Source organism: Fundulus heteroclitus, chromosome 4 (assembly GCF_011125445.2).
Source record: "Fundulus heteroclitus isolate FHET01 chromosome 4, MU-UCD_Fhet_4.1, whole genome shotgun sequence".
NCBI lineage: Eukaryota > Metazoa > Chordata > Actinopteri > Cyprinodontiformes > Fundulidae > Fundulus > Fundulus heteroclitus.
This window is the reverse complement of record NC_046364.1, coordinates 9721459-9735765: the sequence shown is the minus strand read 5'-3', so window position 1 is coordinate 9735765 and position 14307 is coordinate 9721459. Positions and strand designations below refer to the sequence as shown.

At 37.5% G+C, this 14307-nt stretch overlaps 1 protein-coding gene across 9 annotated transcripts in view; it reads right to left on the bottom strand.

Moving 5' to 3' along the window:
* Positions 1–980: 980 nt before the first annotated feature.
* si:dkey-205h23.2 (CUGBP Elav-like family member 6) overlaps positions 981–14307 on the bottom strand; it is a 181533-nt gene continuing 168206 nt past the window's right edge. For 8 of the 9 annotated variants that reach the window (XM_036136035.1, XM_036136033.1, XM_021319353.2 and 5 more), the window contains one exon: positions 981–2191. The gene's annotated coding sequence lies outside the window, so the exon portion shown is untranslated. Of the gene's footprint in view, positions 2192–6742; positions 6815–14307 lie in introns of all 9 variants that reach the window. The other variant, XR_002428486.2, reaches the window with a different exon arrangement.

The following is a 14307-nucleotide window of genomic DNA, read 5'->3' as shown; positions in this document are numbered from 1 at the left end:
AGCATCATTTAAGAAGGATGTAAATGTGATAAGCTGTTGATTTCCGCTCTTCCTGCTTGACTCCTTCTTGCCTTGCCCTGCCTCTTAATGCCAGCTGTTAGTGCTCAGAAGGGCTGGTGTAAGGATGTGAGCTGGTGTTCTGCAGAGAAAATTAGGAATTGCTCGTAGTGACTGAAAACAACCAGCTCTCCTCCGTGACTCCAAACATATTGATCAGGCTTTGCAGCGGAGTCCACATGTACAGCTCTAAAACGGTCAAAAAAGGCAACAGGACTCTAAAACAAAATGAGACCGCACTGGAAGTGCTTCACGATGAAAGGCTATAGATGAGCTGAGTGAGGATGTTGAGGGGCTCCGGTTTTGGAGTTAAAAAAAAAAAAAAACTGGTCAGGGAAATTGTCTAGGGGGAAACTTCTATAATTTAGAATTAGCAGAGCTAAATGCGCTCTAAAAGCCTACACTCCTTTTCCATGAATGAATTAGATTGAATCCGTGTTTATTTTTATCTGCTAAAAGATAAGATGAGATTTTCCCCAGTCTAAACAGCAGTGCCTGTGGTACACACAGGCAGCGTTGGCTTGTCCTTCAGACATGCCTGTTTTTTTTCTGACATTAACTTGGAAAGAGAACCACAAAGAGAGTTCATTACTAAACACAGTTCATTCTGCTGGCAGTTTCAGTAGCTGTTGCCTTACTCCTCCTCTCACGCCTTTCTCGCCGTTCTCGTCAGGGCCATCCATATCCCCTTTTATCCATGTCATTTCAACAATGTGTGGCTTCAAAATACACACTTTATGATGCAATACAAAAGGTCAAGGGGAATGAAAAGAAAGGAAAAAAAAGACACTCCGTGTCCATTTGACTTGGTCTTTACAGTGGATTGTCGGTTGAACACAAAGGCTAGTGAGAAGCCTTAAACATCTGCACGTTGTCCAGCGCAGACATCAGGGAGTTCAGTCTTCTTTTGTCTCTCGTTTTCCTTTTTTTTTTTTTTTTTTTTTTTGTCTGCTAGACCAGTCTCTTCAGCTGTCTGAGTGCAGTGCCTTGTACATCAGGATGAGTGGGATATCCAGTGGCTCTTACCTTTACATCAAAAGAAAATAAACAAAACACACGTCACCTAAAGGCATGGATAAATGTTTTTGTTACTCCCTCTTTCACCAAATTTGAATGACAAACTCAATGATATTTTTTTTAACAGCAAAATTTTGCAGATGTACTTTTTTCTAGCCTACGTCACTATTCTACAACCTTGCGCTAAATCAGCATCCAGAGCAAAAGATCAGCCCCTATAGTACGACTCCATGTCTTTTTTTTATGCATTATTCCCATGTTCTTTTATTCGTTCTTACATTAAGCCACTGGATATTGATTTAATGATTTTTTTTGACTATGAGTAAATACTTGCAGCTACAAGGTATGAGTTTTAAATATATATTTATATATTTATATATTTATAATCTTTTAAAAAGCATTTAGTCCTTTGGTCCCTATTTCCTAAGGAATGATGCATGTAAATAAATCCTGGATTTCCCCACTCCTCTCCTCTTCTTCCTGTGTTTCCACTTTGATGCAGAGCTTGCCCTGTCACAGAGCACAACACCTGTGTAGGCACAAAAACCAAAATGGCAGCAGGCTGGTGTGTGTGTGTTTGTGTATATTAGTATGTGTGTATGTCTGCACATGGATGAATTTGCTTCAGTTCTTATGTTGGCATTTGCACGTATTTATACATGTACAGAGTCTTTTTTTTTTTTTTAGTTTTTCATACATTAAGTGCAGCTTGTTTAATTTCTCGTATGTTTGGTTTTATTTTTTTTTTTATATTTTTTTAAGTGAGTTTATCTGTATCCTGTGTCAGTATGCATGCTTTCAGCATAATGAGTCTATAAAGTTATTTTTTTTTAATCATGTCTAAAAAACAGCAGCAAAAAGTTGGTCTCTGCAAAAAACTCCTTCCACAGATGCCAAAGCAAAATAGGGAAAAGAGAGGCATTTGCGAAGAAATAAATAAAAAAAAAACTAAAATGATAATAAAAAACAACTCTGGGATCCTTCTTTCAGTCACCCAATCTTTCAGAGGCTTTCCAGGAGGATCAAGGGACCACCCTTTCTTCATGATATGTAGCAGAACGAGGAGTCTTTGTACTTTTACTGCACTTGTGGAAATAAGGTGTTGTGGCCCTTCATCCTGTGACACAGAGAGAGGAAAAGAGAAAGAGACAGGGGAGAATAAGGTGAGTGGAATCAGGAAGGCTGCAGCAAACATGCTCAGGGTTGCTGGCTCCTGGTTATCACACAGACTGACAGGCACAGCCAACAGCGTGAGGAACAGACGGGAAGAAGAAGAAGAAAAAAAAAAAACACAGTGTGTCAATCACAGCCAGAAATAAGTGGGCTAGAGGTGGGGTGGGAGATCTCTGTTAAAACCATATGGAACAGACATCCACACTGTGACAGCACTAATCCAAGGAAGGCCTAATTTAAACCGACTGCGTTTTTACTGCTTGAGGAAGAAAAGCTGCTTGAGACGTTGCTGTCATTCATCTCTTTGTTAATTCCCTACAAACAAACTACAAAAGAACATGAGAGATAAAAAGAAGAAAACACGTGTTAAAGAGAGTTAAAACTGTGTAATAATTAGAGTGACAGAAACCCGATGCTTGGAAAAGAAATGTGCAGATGTCAACAAATAGCCTCTAATTTGAAAACCCTGCACAATCATTCTAGCATCTCCCCTACCTTTGTACTGGCTTGATATCCTGCGCTGATGGTGAATGTGTTGGAGCTGTCAAGTTTTGGATATAAAAGAACATGTTTACAGTCCATCAGGGCTAATACGTTGTGAACTATGATGCGGTTTGAAGAAAGGAAGCAAAATCACGGCAAATCACTCTTTGGGAATGAACATGAAAGGGTCTGTCTTTGTGACAGGAACAGGCGCCTGGCTGCGTTCTTTGTTCTATCTCTCCATTTCTGTAAATGAGCTTGTTACCGTTTCATAACAGATCTGCTTTTTCAGACACAGAGTCTAGATTGAAACTTATTTGTTATGAGTAACAAAGCCAGGCTAGCCATTAGTGACATATGGCACTAACAGTCCCAATTACTGCTAAATTATTTTGTACGGTATATGGGCATTTTTCCCTATATATATATATATGTATATGCTGTAAAAAGGAAGCAGACAGTGTTTTTTCAAATTGTTCTAATTTTCCACAAGAAAAGAGCTTCCTTGAATTCTATTTCAAACACCAAGTGTCTCAGATCATAAATAACTATTCTTTATTTCTTCGGAGGCAAGCATTAAAACCCACATGTTGCCACCTTCTTAGGGTGCTCCATAAAAGGCTCCTTGTACTTGAGAATCAGAGTTGAGGCCAGAAGAAAAAAGTTTATTTCGCACTGTTTGCCTGGATAGAACCTCTCCCCCACTGAGTTCAGTGAATAGAAAACTACAGGAGGGTGAGTTGCCGGCAGTTCTTCTGACGCAACAGGGCAAAGGAAGTTTGATGACTCCTTTCAGGATGGCCTCGGGGGTATCAACAAACTGACTTGCAAAGAAAGGACCTTTTTCATTGTGCATCTGTTTGATGCCATTTTTTTTTTACAAATCAAGTTGTATGACAACAGCAGAAAATAAGAACCAAATTATCTGTTGACGTCCTCCGCAACTGCAGAGCAAAATGATCCATAGGCAAGACCATTTGGTCTTGTTATTGCCACAAACTTGAATACATTTTAATAGGGTTTTATGTGATAGACCAACATACAGAAGGGCATAATTATGAAGTAGAAAGTGAAGGACAATTGTATTATATCCTTGGGTGTTTAGGGTTGAGTTTCTTTGTTTATTTTTGAAAGGGCTTGCTGTATTCATTTAATTTCCCTGTGATCATTATTGTTACCAGAGTCTTGCTATATGAGTTACTTATGAGTTTCTTATTTATTTATTTCCATCTATGTATTTTAGTTTATTCTCTTAGATCAGTATTAGTCATTTCCCCTTGGTTTGTAATTTTCTTTGTTCTAGATCAGCTCCTGCTTTAATTATTCATCTTCCCCCAGTCACCATGTTTGCTCTTCTCAATAATTGTTCTACAATCCCTTGAATAATATCACTTGAATCCAATGCAATTCTCCACTCGTGTTCATTGTTCATTGCTGGTTCCTGTCCGGTTCTCCTCATGCTCTTTTAGCAAGTGTTTCACTTATCAGAAAACCTACTGAACACAAGTATTTGTCTACATCTCAGTCCTTCTTACTCACAAACATTGACTTGTTTGTATAAAAATAATCTTAGAAGTTTGCCACGCATCCTTGTACGGACTGCCTAGAAATAAAATCCGATACAGCTGTCACAATAGTTTTAATATGTCTTACCAGGCTTTCACTAATAAACTGTTTAATCAAGCTCAGATTGAAAGTCCAAAACTAATCGACAGGATGAGATTCAAAATGGCAATAATGGGCAAGAAAATGTTTACTTTCAGGCAATGTCTAAAAATGATGAGGGTTATAGTTTAAGAGAATTTTGAAACACAGTTTGTTCTTACAACTAAAATGAATTGGGGTATTGCAGTTTGTGGAGTTGATCTATGGGATGGTTTGGCTTGATATAAAGTCCAAATATGAGTTAATTTAAAGAACAATATAAAAAGATATTTGAGGGAAATACATTGCTGATGATGCTTTGCAGAGAGTTTTGCTCCTTGTATTTTCTGTAGCGTGATTAAAACTTAGCTTGTTATAGTAAATCTTTACTGTGTACTACTGAAATTAGAAAGTTGGGATGACAGTGTTTGATTTATTTTAGATCTAAATATTTAGGAAATTGATATCATCAAAAAGGTGTGGGGAGTAATAATCTATAACTCCCATCTACTTCTTTTCAACATGTCTGTTTTGCATGTCTGATAAGTTTTGTTCTTGCTTTGTTTTTGTTTTCTCTTAACTTATTTTTGAAACAATTCAATGAACTAAACAAGCATAAATTTAATTAAGCATCTGCACGAAAGTCCAACATGTTCTATTTTGAACAGTGTCTGCTATTTCTCATTATCATTTACTGCAAAGTCATAAGCAGTCAGCAAAAGTATTCAAATAACAACTTTTAAGTTTTCCAAATGTAGTTTGCTTTCAAAAATAAGCTCCTGCCGCTGTGTCAAAAATGATACCTCAAAGCAGGCATAGAGGACAAATGCCGGTGAACAGAATAGAGACAAAAAATAACAATAGAAAGAAACAGAAGAGACATTATAATACTAACTTCAACCAACAGCTTTCAACAACACCTAATTAGCAAATAGTGTGCACCTCAAGATGCTCTAGTCAGATGAGACAGAAAAATGACCTTTTTGGCTTACATATCAAATGTTTTTATTTTTTACATACTGAACGTTGTGACACCAACACAACACATCGTCCTCTACGCAGCATCCCCACAGTCAAACATAACGACGGCAGCACCACGCTTTTTTTTTTTTTTTCAACACTGATTGGGAAAGCTGGTCAGAGTTGGTGGAAAGGCTAATGGAGCTAAATAGGGCAATTCTCAAAGAAAGCCTGTTAGCGGCTGCAAAGGACTTGCGAGAGGGGCAGAGGTTTATCGGCCATTGGAACAATGAGCCTAAATAACCAGAAGCAGAGCTGCAATTGAATAGTTTAAATCAAAGAATGTCAGTGGGGCCAGTCAAAGTCCAGACATACATTGGACTTAGAGTCTGTGGCAAGACTTGAAAATCCATGTCCATAGACACACTTAATATAATCTTTAGATGGGTCGGCTATTGGATACATACATACAAATGACTTTCAGCTGTTCTTGCAAGAAAGGTGGCTGTACAAAGTATAGTAATAGGGAGAATGAATATAATGGGGCTCACACTATCCAGAATTATATTTGCTAAAACAAATCTAAAAAAAAACAACTGTCATTTAATTTCCAGTTCAAAGTATATCTTACATGTGTTGGTATACCACATGGAATCCTAATAAAAAAACCTCAAGGTTTGTGGTTGAAAAGTTTCATGTGAACTTTCCGGTTGTATGCTAACCAGTCAATTTTTACTCTGTCTTGAAGTAAAAATTGACTGGTTATTAACTTATTATGTCCAAGTGGGTCTTCTCCAGCTCTCTTACCATAATTATTTTGCATCATCATAAATAAATAAATTGGAAGTGATTCTCATGTGAGGATAACAAAACGACCTTGCAGAAAAAAACTGTCTGTGTGGATGGAATCCACAGAGAGGGGTGACCAGTCAACATTCGCCAATGCACTTTGAGGATGTAATCGGTTACTCAAACCTAGGGTCACCCTGGCTATTTCAAACAGCTGTTGATTGGATGGGGAAAAAGGTCCCTTTTGCAAAATTAAAATTAGAGTTGTGTGAAGGTATGACACTGTGGATGTGAATGCAAAGAGGAAGAGAAATAAAAGTACAGTACATCCATACACACAAACCCCACAAGAGGACAAGATACACGGTACAATGGCACAAAGAATTAAAGGCCACTTCCAGTTATAGTCAACAGACCAACCAGTCAGCATGTCAGTTTACAGGTACCAGCCAAGAAATTGACAATATAGAGTATATATATTATATATATATGAAAGGAGGGCAGAATATAAAGAGATAGAGTTCATAGATATATCAATCAACGCCACGTCATGCAACGCAGTCACAGTCCCACCACATGACGTCATCCAAAAGAAAATGACACCATGGGTTCAACTTACAGCTGCGGGAACTTGGCCCCATGACAGGTGTCGGTGGGGTGTGTGGCTATAGCGGAGAAAGGCCACCTCACACTGTGATTGGCCATGTCAGGTTGCCAGGTTGGTGGGGGTGGGAAAAAAAAGAAAGAAACACTGGGTTTTTCTTTTCCTTGAGTTAGATTTCAAAGAGCTCCCTATATTCTGTTTCACTTGTCCTGCCTAGCAAATCAAATAAGTTAATTAGGTTTATATTTCCAGTATGATGGAAAATAAAGACAGTAAAACAGAGCTAACAGAACAAATGATAGCCAGTACAGATCAGAATGTCAAAAAGGTCTTTGTTTGTGCTTGTGTGTGGTGGTAAAACATCCCCAGGCTGACCACATTTGCAGGTTAAAAGGTTGAATCTATGTTTATATTCACAAAGATAACCCTCACAGCAGAAATGCATATTTCAGAAACTTGTCCTGGCTTCAGTAATTGGATTTGCCTCACATTGTTTGCTGTGAGGGTGGCTGTTGAGTGAGTGCTTCAGTGCTTTTTTTTTGCATTAAGTTTATCTTTAAGACACAGAATGGAATTTTAGAGTAGTAGGCTCCTAAGACCAGAAGAGAAGAATGCTGTCTGATCGTGTTTTTAATTCAACTTCAAAGCAACATTGTCAGAGTCAGAGAAAACAGCAGCCTCTGTATTTATCTACATATTGAAGTTTTGACTTATAAAGAAGGAGTAAGGAAAATCGTCACTGAAGTAGAATCAAAGTTTGTCATCATAACTAATACTGTGAAAGAAGTAATAGCTGAACTTTGAAATTATGGAATGACAGAATTCACAAACAAACAGTTATTGCTTTTTCTGCATTTTCTTTGAGGGGGTGCATCTCTATAAATCAGAAAATTAAAAAGTAAAATACTTCAAAAATTCTGTTGAAAAGGTGATTTGTTTTTTTATGCAGATTCATTACACATGGTATATTTGATATATTTTAAGCCTTTGATTTTTTTTTTTTATTTTGATAAAAAATGCATACAGTTAAGAAAAAAACACAATTTCAATTTGTCAAAAGATTTGAATATTAAAGAAGGGGGCTTAATAGACAAATGTGAGGCAACTGAAAAGTATGCCCATGTACTGTATGGTATATTAACTCAATATGTGACCGGAGCTCCTTTCTCATGAATTACTCACTGTGGTGTGGATTGGAGGTCATCAACCTGTGGTTTCTTCTAAAGTGTTAATTTGGCCTAAATTCCTTTAATTGCAGATTTGAGCTCATCTGTAATGTTGGGTCTTATGTCTCTGATCTTATTCTTGACCTAAACCATATTGAGAAGATATAAGATTTAGGTCAGGAGATTTTGCTGTTCAATATAGTTCAATATAATCACAGTGATATATCATAGTTTTTAATCATAGAAGACCGAAACGCTCTGTCACCCTTGGTCTTTGACCGTGTGGGTAGCAGAAGACTCTGAGCCTCGGAATGAAGAAGGCGAACAGCGGCATATTGTGTGAGAAGATAAGATTAGTAATCTAAAGTTTGGCTGTTTAGTGCTCTGTATGGAAAGAATTACAAAAATAATAATATATTTTCTAGACAGTTTAAAGAATGTAAATTGTGGGTAATGTGCTTGCACTAACCTGTAAGTAATCTGACCTAATTTTTTGTATGGCTTAGAAGTATAAAAAGTAAGTTTAACCAACCCAGCAAAGAGGGTATTACAATAATCTAAATGTGATGACACAAATACATATATTATTGTTTCCCGTTTGGCTCAAGAGATCATATGTTGCAGTTTAGAAATTTTTCTTGGATGAAATAATAAGAAACGAGACTGAAATTTTACATGCGAGTCGAAGCCCAGAGTAGAATTGAAAACAACACCAACATTTTGAATGCTGAACTCAAGAGTTGGACCAAAAAAAGCAAGAGCCTCACATATTTCACTATATAGTTTAGGAGGAGTAATTTTTACAGTCCCAGTCTTTTTGGTACTTAAAATGAGATAATTACTGGAAAGCCCATCACTAATCTCAGATAAACGGAGGACTAGTGTGGACAGCCTATCCAGCTGATAAAGCTTAAAAGGCATATACAGTTTAATCCACATAAAAGTTATAAGAAATGTCATAAAAAGACTGAATGATGCCAGCTAAAGGAGGCATGTAAAAACTGAATAAGAATGGAGCCAGAACGAAGCCCTGTGAAATCCTACAGGTTAGAGAGGATATCTTAGAAGTGAACTTGTTTGGCATAAGAGAGAAAGCCCTCCGAAATAAATAATAAGAAAACCAATCTAGTGCCGAACAAGAGACACCACCTAAAACCCTTAGTCTATTCAGGTATGATCAGCTTTATCAAAGGCTGCACTGAGATCAAGTAAAAGTCTTATGGAACAAATCCCTGCATGAGGAACCATTAAAAGATCATTATAAAATGGAGTGCAGTGGAGTGCAGTTTTTGAAAGTCAGACTGAAAATCTGTGATTTATATAGAAGAGATATGAACTGATTTCCCATAACTTTTTCTTATAATTAATAAAAAAAGGGAGTTTTGAAATTGCCCAATAATGACAAATAAAGCAATTATCAAGACTGGATTTTTTATCTCAGAGTGTTCAAAATACACCACGATGGACCGTAGCCTTTTCTCAGTGAGCTGGTTATGATTGACAACAATGATGAACCGATTCTGGTGGCACTCCCAGATAACACAGAAGTATGTAATAAAGAAGAAACAGAAGCACAATGAGGGCTTCAGTTTGCCATTAAATGTAGCCAAGTCATCAAATGTAATTGTTGAAAAAGATGTAAATGACTCCAGGCACTGAGAACTAACATAGGGATTGGAACTCAGGGAGGGTTTAGATTTCGCTTAGATTAACTTTTGTTTCCGCAAAATGATTAAGAAATATGTTGCTGTCAACATCCGACAATAACACAGCATGCTGTGGTGGAGGAGACAAAATACTGTTGATAGTGTCCAATAATACCCATTGGTTTTTCCGGCTACAACTTATGGAATTACTGAAATAAGATGATTGAATCTCTTTCACTACCTCATTATAAGAGTAAATAAGCTCTGTGAAGTACGCACGATAGACAATCCAACCTATGAACCACCACCGTATTTCTGCACTTTGATGTAACATAGAAGGCCTCAAGTCTGATTGTTTAACCAGGATCAGCAAGAAATAACAAAGCAACGACTAGTTTGGAGTAGTCTGATTGATAATGGCATGCGGTGTTCACTGTCAACTTTATCACCAGAGGAAATCCTAGATGACCCATCTCTGGAGCACAGTTCTAAAAGTTGTGCGACTTTATTTTATAAAACAAATAAAGTCCAGCTCCACACTGGGAAAAAAAAACAATTTAAAATGTAAACCTGTTTAATAAAGTGGGCATTCATTACTATAATTTTCAGGTGAGACCCACCTGGGCAGGTGCAGAGAAGCCTAACCCAAAGTCCAGCTAGCAAAGTAAGCTTTGCAGCATATCAGGATTAGTGCCACGTTGAGACAACTTTTTCCGCACTTTCAGATGGCAGTCTTGGTTGTGAACACAAGGGAGCAAGAAGATTAGCCCAGTCCCGACAGGTCTAAGGTGAATCCACCCGACAACGCTCCAGGTATAAGGTTTCCATAGATCCGCTTTCCTTCAAAGCTTTCTTACCCCGCCGGTGGATTCTCCAAAGTAAAGGCATATTAAACGGCAACGCTGGAAGTATTCTGGAGACTTCCAGCGTTCTATTGCAAAGTATGACCACTATGCATTGCTAGCAATCAAATCTGCAATGGATTTGATTGCTAGCAATGCATAGTGGTCATACTATGTTTGTACTGAGATGAACCTGGACAAAAAAAATTAACACAAACCAGACTTAACGAAGAAATATGCAGTGGTACGGACAGAGGAGGAGGCACAGCCAGACACAAGTGCCAGGTAATATCCTGCTTGAAAATTAAATCAACATCTCTGTTAAGCTTTTGATTTCATGAAAGCGAGCAGTGCTCTAAAACTTCTTGGTAGAAGGCTGTGCTGACTGTAGATTGGATTTGGACGTCAATTATGTTTGATTTTGTGGGACTTCACTCTTCTGCCAGATAGTGAGGACTTGATTTTCAAAGGTTTATTTTGAAACACAATTTGTGCACATAAAAAAAATGTGGGACAGCAAGGATGCTTGCGAGGGACGATGAGGGACCCATTACCATCACTATGATGACATCATAAATTTGAATTTAACGCATATCTCACATTACTAAATCCCTGCTTTGCCTGTTAGTCCACAACAATGAATTAGCACAAAAACATTATTTACCTTCTTTTGAAGATTATTAAAACGGTTAAACTTTACAAATAGTTTAATAAAGTTGTTCTAAGTTGATCAGAAAGAAATACTTTACAGGCGTTTACATTTAAATACTTAAAATTTTATCAGAAAAAAAGAAATGTAACCTTTTTTGTTAAAGTTAAATATTATTTAAGTTAATCTTAGATTTAGCTGAAATCATATTTAACTTCACACAAAAGTTTATTTGACTGCTGTTCTCTGGCAGGCATCTGGGTTTGAGTAAAAATGAGTCCATAGACCTGCAGGCAGCTTTTTCAGCAATGTGCTTCTTGTGCAACTCACTCTTACAGTGTTATTTTATATCGTGCTCCCCTCTGTGTGAAATTGAAAAAATAACTTTGGCAAACTTCACAAAAAGCTCTCTGTGAGTCACCTTTCACTGGCCTCACCCAGTTATAAACACAGTCTTTGCTGTAGCAGCATTTTCCTTCCTTTGACGTAGGACCCATTCTATTTTGTATAGGCTGCAATAAAATCCTTTAGCTGTTCGGTTGTATTTTACGAGCATCGTGGTGCACAGGTTGGCCATGACATGCTCTGTGTCTTCATAGTTTGATTGACACCCAACGCAGCTCTGTGACAATGACCGCAGGTCTTCTCTATTTACATTTCGGAAATATTGCGTACAAGTACAATATTTTCTACTAGTCGTTTCAGAAAGTGAAGCTGTTACACAGTAAAATATTTCAAGCTTTTATTTCTTGTAATTTTGATGATTATTGCCAACAGGTAAAGAAAATCCAGAGTTTATTGTCTCAGCAAATTTATAACATTGCATTAGACCAATTGAAAAAAGATGTTTTAAGCACAAATGTCAGGCTTTAGAAAAGTATGTACGTATGCACTCAATATTTGCTTGGCCCTGCTCTTGCATGAATTGCTGCATCAACGCTCCATGGCATAGAGGTGATCAAGCTTGTGGCACTGCGTAGGCATAACGGAAGCCTAGATTGCTTTGATAGCTGCCCTCAGGTCATCTGCTTTGTTAGATCTGGTGTCTCTCATCCTCCTTTCAACATATGTTTTCTATGGGGTTCAGCTCAGGGAAGTTTGGTGGCCACTCAAGAACAAGAACACCATGGTCATTGAACCAGATGTTGGTAAATTTGACACTGTGGTTCCAAGTCCTGCTAGAAAATAAAATCAGCCCCTCCATACAGCTTGTCTGCAGAGGGAGGTATGAAGTGCTATATGATTTACCGATAGATAGCTGCACTTACTGCTGCCTTCAGAAAACTCAGTGAACCAACATCTGCAATTGACATGGTGTTCAAAGCCATCACTGACTGTGAAAACTTCACACTGCACTCCAGGCCCCGTGGATTCTGTGCCTATCCACTCTGCACCTGACTCTGTGACCTTGATCTGCAAATTAAATGCAAACCTTACTTTCATCTGAGAAGATGACTTTGAACCACTGAGCAAGTTTCCAGTCTTCGGTTCATGAGTGGCCTGAAGAATGTGGCATTTGTTGCCCATGTCTAGTTTTTGTTTGTGTGGTGGCTCTTGATGCACCAGCTCCAGCCTTAGTCCACTCATTGTGAAATGGCTATCCCAGTTGCAGGTGCACTTTTTCTTACCACACGTCTTCCTTCCACTCAATTTTCTGTTAATATGCTTGGATATAGAACTATGTGAACAACCAGCTTCTTCAGCAATGACTGTTCATGAATTATTCTCCTTGTGAAGGGTGTCATTGGCAGTCTTCTGGACATCTGTCAAGTCAGCAGTAATCCCCATGATTCTGTAGCAAACTGGCCCAGAGAGAGAGACTGTTTAAACCTTCAGAAAACCTCTGCAGGTGTTTTGAGTTAATTAGCTGAGTAGGTTGTGACACCATGAGTTTTTTAATAATTATGTTTTTTTCACAGTTTTCTGATTTTCTGAGACACTGAATTTTGGGATTTCATTATCTGTAAGCCTTATTCATCAAAATTACTCCATGTCACTCCATGTGTAATAATTCTCTCTATATACTTAATACATGAGTTGATTGGCAAAAAAATGTTGCGCTTTTATGCAATATTAATTTTTTTAAATATTTTTTTATATGTATCTGTATGTATGTGTGTGCGTATGTATGTATGTGTATATATATATGTATATATATATATATATATACATACGTACATATGTATAGAGAGAGAGAGAGAGAGAGAGAGAGAGAGAGAGAGAAAGAGAGAATGTATTGTGTTTAATGGGCTATATAAATAAATGTTGTTAATTAAATTAACATGGTTGGATCCTGCAACCAGTTTCTTTGGCAATTGACTCATTGTAGTTTCACCTCCACATACGTGGTGTCAATGACTGTCTGCTGGAAAACAGTACAGTAATATTGTCCATGATAATGCAGACCAGAACAAAACATTTCTATATTAAAAATGACCTTTTGTAAAATTCTACTTTTGAGAAACAGACTTTAGGGATTTTCATTAGCTGCAATGTATATATTTTAAGATGAACAGAAATTAAAATTTGAAATGCATCTCTCTCTGTGTTATCAATTTTTACAATGAGTTTTGAAAATTAATTAACTGTCAGTAATCTACATTATTGACATGCACTTGTGTCAGGTCATTGTGCTTCAGAAAAACTGAAAAGCTTGAACTATGACAACAAATTGGATTTACTTGCTTTACTTTGTTTGCTGCTTTATTATCAGTTTTGCTGTATTTTTTTCCCCCCGATATTCAACGGCGGATATGCTCTAACAACCAGAGAAACAGAAATGGACTTAGCTGGACGAAAGACGAAGGAGGACATGGAAACACACACACATGCACAAACACACCTCCTGATTAAATGACAGAATGTTAAAGAGGGTAATGGATTTACTTTGTGACTTTTAAAGTATATTCTAATGACTGCTCTGTCAACCAGCAGAGTCACAGGATATTTACCATTTGTCCGGGATAAATCAAATTCACCCTACCATCTTTTTTCCTCTTTGTGTGTCAGCTTTGAAAGCTTCTCCGCAATTAGCAGACCATAGCTCCATTCAAATTCTGTCAGGGAACTGATAGAGGGTGCATCTATCATTTGTACTGCATATGCCATCCTCTGGCTTTTAAAGAGGCACATCTAAAACAAGCAAGTGGTATTACCATGCATTTATTTATGGGGGAAGTGAATCCAGGCTTATGTTATTGTAATGAAAAGTAGTCCTGCCAGTTGGGCTTTGAGAGCATGCATCTATATTATTTTTGCGCTTGGCAGCTGCGGTTTG